The 7,325-nt window shown below is 51.4% G+C and overlaps 1 protein-coding gene across 2 annotated transcripts in view; it reads left to right on the top strand.

Moving 5' to 3' along the window:
- Window positions 1–7,325, top strand: part of KAZN (kazrin, periplakin interacting protein) — a 538,050-nt gene that overhangs the window by 346,519 nt on the left and 184,206 nt on the right. The window contains exon 1 of one of the 2 annotated variants that reach the window (XM_011939916.1): window positions 1,381–1,619. The exons of the other annotated variant lie outside the window; for it this stretch is intronic. The gene's annotated coding sequence lies outside the window, so the exon portion shown is untranslated. Of the gene's footprint in view, window positions 1–1,380; window positions 1,620–7,325 lie in introns of those variants that run through there. 2 annotated transcript variants of the gene reach the window in all.

Raw genomic sequence — 7,325 nt, 5'->3', positions numbered from 1 at the left:
GATCCTGCCACTGCACTCCAGCCTGGGCGACAGAGCTAGACTCCGTCTCAAAAAAAAAAAAGAAAGTAGACCCACATTGTTTCTGGTCTCTTTTTCCTTTAAATTTTTATCCTTAAAAAAAAAAAAAAAGTTTGTCCTCTCCTTGACATTCCTTGTTTTAAGCAACTCAAGCATTTGCTTATCTTTCTGCTGTTAGCAATTTCAGTGGGAGGTCAGCTCTCCATGAGCTGTTCTGAAAAGGATTTCTGCTGGTACTGGATGAGATGCAATCTCCACTGCTTGGAATTAAGAATGCTTTTAGGAAGCTGCCCACTAGAACCCATTGGTGGGTTTCATGTGAGCATACTTCTGCTAGCAGGGCGAGGGCAGGATGGAGGCAATGGAGCGCTTGGTTCTTCTGGACAATCGGGGTGAAAGTCACTGCTGAGATCCATTTCCCTGAGGAGTCTCAACCTGTGGCCCGGCACCCTCCGCCCTCCACCCTGTGTTGTGGTCCAGTGAGATGGACAGAACTTTATCCTTCTGCCAAGGCTGGTGGCACACCATAGTGGGTACAGGGCACACACTGATTTGAATTTGTCAGCTCTGCTCCTTGCTAGCTATATGCCCGTAAGCAAGTTATTTAATGTCCCGAGCCTCAGTTTACCCTTCTGTAAAATGGAAATCGTATTACCCACCTCAGAGTTGTTGGAAATTGGACAGGAATCTGTGTGATTAACATCCTTCCCCCTGTGGAGCCTGATTCTGGGTCCATGCCATAAGGAAGGAGGGGGAATTCCTATTCCTCCAGATGCCAAAGGACTTGATGTATATGTGTTTAAAATATATGTAATACTTTTTTTTTATTTTTGAAGCTTGAAATATTGGGATTTACTCAAACAGGTGACTCCAAAGGGTTGCTAGCTGCTTATTTGGCCTTCTGAGTCATCACGAAATCTCCATAATGGGCACGAAACATCGTTTATGTTCTTTGTAATATTCCAGTTGAGTGAACTGGACAATTTGCCAGGACCCTCCAGCCATTCTGGAGGAAGAAGAGTTTGTTCATTTTTTAATCATCTCAGAAGGAAAATAGCACCCCTGGCTCTGGAGTTAGCCTCCCTCATCCGTAACACGGCAAGCTGACAAAAATGGAACGTCAGCACATTTGCGCGTAGACAGATTTTAGTCCCAGCAGATAAGCACACCCAACATGTCATTAAAGCCGGCCGAAGCCATCGCCCTGGGGATCCCGTGTTTGTTGTGAGTCACTAAGGGCTGTAAACACTCCAGAGAGACAGGCATGGTTATAGTGTGCGGGCGTGGAGTTGTTTTAATGGATTTACTCTCCGTGAGTGCTTCATATGTTGCGGGTGTCAGATGAGTGCCTTTCAAGGGAGAGGGAAGGTCAGGCTTGCCTCCTGTTCACAAGGACAACCTCTGTCTCCCGTGGGGTGGCCTCTATGAAGGTGGGGACTCCAGGCTTTCTCTCGTCTGCTTTTTGGATGCCTTCAGGAGAGGTCAGTTAGAGGATATCAATTGTGGCAATTCCCTGGAGCCCTCATCAAATGGCGTTAGCCCATCATGTGCTGCAGTAGCACCCAATTTGGAGGAAATTCAGAGCCAGAAGAGTGTAACAGGTATGCGAGTGCTGCCTGCTGTCCCAGGCCTGAACTGGGTGATGCTGAGTCTGGCCTAAGGAGCAGGGAGCTGGTGGGCTCCGGGTGGGGCCTGTCCTCAGTCTACGTGCTGGACACTGGGGACTGTTTTGGGAAACACCGTCCACCTGGCACCTGGTGGCTAATCCGCAGGTGCCAGTGATCTCGTCTTTTGTTGCTTCTTGGATTTGGAGGCTGGCTCAGGCTCCCAACTAGTTCGGGCTGTAACTTTATCACAGGCATTGACCGTGTTCACTACCTTTTAATTGTATAGAAGTTTCAGAAAAGCCCTCCTGGGGAATTGGAGAGAAGTAAAAACAACAGCTGCTATTTCCTGGATGCCTTATTCCCTCCCCTCACAGCGCAGCCTCAGCAACATGTTCCTAACTTTGAAGTTCTGTGTGCCCAGGCAGGGAAGAATGTGGATTTTCATTCAGTTGAGAACCAAGCACCTTGTTCCATGTATTCCTGTTGATCCCCCCATTTCTGTCAGCCAGCTGCCGTTCTCCCCATCTTACAGGTGAAACCACTGAGGCGTGGAGAGGTTATACTGGTTGTGGAAAGTAGCTGTTCCAGGCTGCCATGCTGCCCTCCCAGGACCCTTTCTCTTGCGGTTTCCTTGTCAGCTGACAATTCCCCGGGCTACCAGGCCACAGAGCAGAGGCTGAGCTGCTGAGAGTCATGGGATTTTTCTCCCTGGCACCTTCGGCTCACTGGCTTCCAATCAGTCAGAGCCAGTTGGAAGGGGGGGCCTCTGGGGCCCAGAGTGGTCCTCGGTCTCTGTCAACAGGAGACTCTGCCCCTACCTCTTCACCCTAGCCAGAAGCCAGAGGCAAGCTGGCTCCTGACAGGAGGAGCCACAACCGTTTGGAAACCTAGAATGCAGAGTCCTGAGAGGGAAACCTCTGCAGGGATGGGGTCAACCCGCTCCCTCTACTAGGTGAGGAAACTGGGGCCCAAGGCTGGGAACGGACCATACTCCAGGATGTCACACAGGGAGGCTTCCAGGGTCAGATATGAAACCTTAGAAAAGGCATGGGCTCGGTGCCTCACACCTGTAATCCCAGCACTTTGGGAGGCCGAAGCAGGCGGAGCACTTGAGGTCAGGAATTCAAGACCAGCCTGGGCAACGTGGTGAAACCCCATCTCTACTAAAAAAAAATACAAAAATGAGCCGGGCGTGGTAGCGCATGCCTGTAGTCCCAGCTACTCGGAATGCTGATACAGGAAAATTAATTGAATCTAGAAGAGGCAGAGGTGATAGTGAGCTGAGATCACGCCACTGCACTCCAGCCTGGGCAACAGAGCAAGACTCTGTCTTAAAAAAAAAAAAAGAAAAGAAAAGAAAAGAAAGAAAAGTCATGGGAACGCCTTGGTAGCCCTGGAAGTTTTCACCCTTTACCGTCTTCCCGACCTTATCCAACCCATTCAAGGCGGGTCTCAGACTTCAGGGATTGCAGTGGTCTGGGGTGCTTGCTGAGGTATAGATTCTCAGGCTCCCCTCCCCTGCCAGGAATCTGGATTCGTAATTGTGGCATTCCACAGATCAGACATTCAGAACCTCTGCCCTTTGCTTTCCTGGGATTGGGTTAATTTTAGAGTAAGAAACCCAGGAGGGCACATACTCTGGTTTACGCTGTGTTGCCCAGGCTGCAGCACAGGGACGATTCATGATCAGAGCACACTAGCACCTTTTCACTCCCACCAGTGGCCCGAAGTACACAGTCAGGTAGATGGACATCTGAGTTAAATCTTGCTTTTTTTCCTTTTTGTGCCAACCCCTGTCCGAGCACATGTGTTCCCAGAATCTACTAGAAAGAGGCACGTGCCTTTCTCAGTCTTGTGAACTCACAAGGCTGCCCTGCAGTGAGAGAGCGCATGGAGGCTTTGGTGGCGGCGGTTCAGACGCCCTCCTCCCGGCTCCAGGCTGCCCACCAGCACTCCATGTTCCCATTCATCCTGAATTGCTGGCTCCTTGAGCCCCGCAGAGGAGCCAAGGCGCCAGGCAGGGTGCTAAGGACACAAAGGACACCAAATCCTTAGTACCCTGTGATTCACCTCTGGACCACACATGTGGGGCCTGTTCGTCCATGCTCCCCAGCGTGGGCCCCCACCCTCCCCGCCCCATCCCCCGCCCTGGGTCCCTTTCATTGTCAGGCGTGATGCTGTTCAGGTGGTCGAGCATCCGGCTGGGTCTTGTCATTGCTTCCTCTGGCATCTCTACCTGTGTCAGCCAGACAGTGGAGAGCCAGTGGGGGAGTTTCTATTTACTCTCTACCCTTTGGGGAGGGAAGCCAAGGGGCCTGGGAGGTTGCGAGGAGACTCTGCGTGTGGCCCTCCCCGGCATGGTAGCCTCTGGGCTTAAATGCAGCCAGTACGACTGAGATTTAAATTTTACTTAATTGTAAAAGGCCACATGTGGCTAGAGGCTCCCATGTTGGAGCTGGCCCTGAGTCAGGGCACGAGGCTAATGAGTGTTTCCAAGGCCCGTCTCAGCTTGGGAAGCCTGAGATGTGTGTTTTTCCACTGACAAGATGTGTGTTTTCCACGCACAAGGAGCTGAGCCCTGACATCAGTGGGCTCAAATGCAAAGTCCCACCCCAGAAATGGACTCCAGGGTGGAGTTCAGAACCCTGCACTTTTTTTTTTTCATTGCATTTTTTGTATTATGGTAAAATGTATGTAACATAAAATTTACCATTGTAGCCATTTGTTAGATATTCAATTTAGTGGCATTAAGCACATTCACAGTGTTAGAGGACCATCACCACGATCCATTTCCAAAACTTTTTCATCACTCCAAACAGAAACCATGCCCTTTAAACCCTAACTCTCCATCCCTCTCCCCCAGCCCCTGCCAACCACCATTCCAGTTTCTGTCCGTATATGTTGGCCTATTCCAGGTACCTCATCTAAGTAGGATCACACAGTAGTTGCAGGGTTCTGTGCTGTTTGTTTATTTATTTATTTATTTATGAGACGGAGTTTCGCCCTTGTTGCCCAAGCTGTAGTCCAATGGCAAAATCTCAGCTCATTGCAACCTCTGCCTCCTGGGTTCAAGTGATTCTCCTGCCTCAGCCTCCTGAGTAGCTGAGATGACACGCACGTGCCACCGCACCTGGCTAATTTTTTGTATTTTTAGTAGAGACAGGGTTTCAGCATGTTAGCCAGGCTGGTCTCGAACTCCTGACCTCAGGTGATCTGCCTGCCTCGGCCTCCCAAGGTGCTGGGATTACAGGTGTGAGCCACCATGCCCGGCCAGGTTCTGCAGTCTTAACATACAGTCCATCCCTGCCCCACAGCTGATGGTCCTGGAGCCACATCTGGAAGTACCCTGTCTTAAGTACTTTATCCCCAACGTGTCTCACACTTCCCTTAACCCTTTAAACAGGGCTACCTCTCAGGTGCACTGGGAAGGTTTGGGGAAGACATAAATCCAGGTACCTTTTCCCGATAATTAAAACCAGCACCTTGTTACATCTCTGGCATTGTGATGTACATTTTAATTCTTATTTTAGAGACAGGGTCTCACTGTGTTGCCCAGGCTGGTGTGCAGAGGCTGTTCACAGGCATTGTCATTGCACACTACAGCCTTGAACTCCTGGTTTCAAGCCATCCTTCTGCCTCAGCCTCCCAAGTAGCTGGGATTACAGGCACGTGTCACCACACCCAGCAGCATCACTTTTGTCTGTTTGTGTGGAATGTAGCTTTTTAGAAAGGGAAATGATTGGGGTTTTTGTCAGTTTTGTTTTCTTTTTTTTTTTCCTTTGAGATGGAGTCTCGCTCTGTCACCAGGCTGGAGTGCAGTGGTGCGTCTCAGCTCACTGCAACCTCCGCCTCCCGGGTTCAAGCAGTTCTCTGCCTCAGCCTGCCGAATAGCTGGGATTACAGGCGCTCACCAGCACACCTGGCTGATTTTTGTATTTTTAGTAGAGACGGGATTTCACCATCTTGGCCAGACTGGTCTTGAACTCGTGACCTTGTGATCCACCTGCCTTGGCCTCCCAAAGTGCTGGGATTACAGGCATGAGCCACCGCACCCAGCCCTCCTTTTTCATAGCATATTTATGACTGCTAAGCCCCACGACCACTCCTTGCCCTGGGGTTTTGAACAGAAGGGCACCTGCTGCTTAGACGCTATAGTGTAGGGAGACAACCTTTCCTTCAGTGTGAGAGAGATTTTCTGTTCACCAACAGGATGGGCTGCCCTGGAAGGCAGTGGGTTCCCCAGCACTGGAGGCATCAGGCAGGGACTCGGTGTGCCCCGTCAGGGTACCAGAGAGTGGTCATTTGGGGGCTGATGCTGGTCAGCATCCATCTAAATACTCAATTTCCCATCCTGGCCCCTTTCATCTCTCCTTTCAGAGAAGGGTGGGGAGGTTGGGCCAGCCAGGTGTGTGGCCCTGCAGCCACCTTCACAACATGAGTGTTCCCTGCTGTCTGACAGCTTCAAACATCTGACCCAGGCTGAGGGTCACCGCTGATCTTGGGTAACCCTTCCTCCAGCACCGGAGGCCTCTGCGGCATCCCTTAAACCTCCCGGGCCAGGGAGGAGTTGCTGGGCTTGCATTTCCACGGTGTCAGCCCTCAGCCTTCCTGTGCTCCTTTGAGACCCTCCTGGGTGCACCAGCAGCTGACCAAGGGGCAAACCTGCATCCCTGGTGTTCACTCTCAGGGACAGAGGCTACCCCTTGGGTTCTGGAGCAGTCACGGATGCCTCCCCTGCCGGGCCGGGCTGCCTTCTCCCTCCCACCAGGATACAGTGGTTCTTTTTTGAGACAGAGTTTTGCTCATGTTGACAAGGCTGGAGTGCAGTGGTGCGATCTTGGCTCGCTGCAACTTCTACCTCCCAGGTTCAAGGAATTCTCCTGCCTCAGCCTCCCGAGTAGCTGGGATTATAGGCATGCGCCACCACGCCCGGCTAATTTTGTATTTTTAGTAGAGACGGGTCTCCAACTCCCGACCTCAGGTGATCCTCCCGCCTCCGCCTCCCAAAGTGCCGGGATTACAGACATGAGCCACCACGCCCGGCCCAGTACAGTGGTTCTTTAGGTGTGAGGTAGAAATGTCCACCCTGGGTGGTGTCTTCCTTCTGTTTGGCACCCTCAAATGACCTGTGAGGAGCTCCAGTTTTTAGATGGGGAAATGAAGCTGACACACTGTGATCCCTCTGGGCCACTGCTGTCTGATGGAACTTTCTGCAAAGCTGGAAGTGGTCTATATCTGCATTGCCCAGGATGGTAGCCCCCAGGCTTAAGTGTAGCTAGTACGACTGAATAACTGAGATATACATTTTACTTAAACTGTAAAAGGCCACATGTGGCTAACGGCTCCTAAGTTGGAGCTGGGCCTGAGTCAGGGCATGAGGCTAATGAGTATTTCCGAGGCCCATCGCAGCTTGGGAAGCCTGAGATGTGTGTTTTTGTACCGTGCCCCCTTAGGGCTGCCGTGTGCCTCTGCATGGTCCCTGCACCACCATCCTCAGAGCCACTCAGGAGCTTATTGTTTTCCAGTGTTGCCTCCTGGTTGCTATACTTGACCTGGACAATCAAAAATACCTGAGGACTGGGCACAGTGGCTCACGCCTGTATTCCCAGCACTTTGGGAGGCTGAGGCGGGCAGATCACTTGAGGTCAGGAGTTCGAGACCAGCCTGACCAACATGGTGAAACCCCGTCTCTACTAAAAA

Source organism: Colobus angolensis, unplaced genomic scaffold (assembly GCF_000951035.1).
Source record: "Colobus angolensis palliatus isolate OR3802 unplaced genomic scaffold, Cang.pa_1.0 Scaffold185, whole genome shotgun sequence".
Lineage (NCBI taxonomy): Eukaryota > Metazoa > Chordata > Mammalia > Primates > Cercopithecidae > Colobus > Colobus angolensis.
The sequence above is the reverse complement of the archived record's forward strand: the minus strand, read 5'-3'. Positions and strand labels throughout refer to the sequence as shown.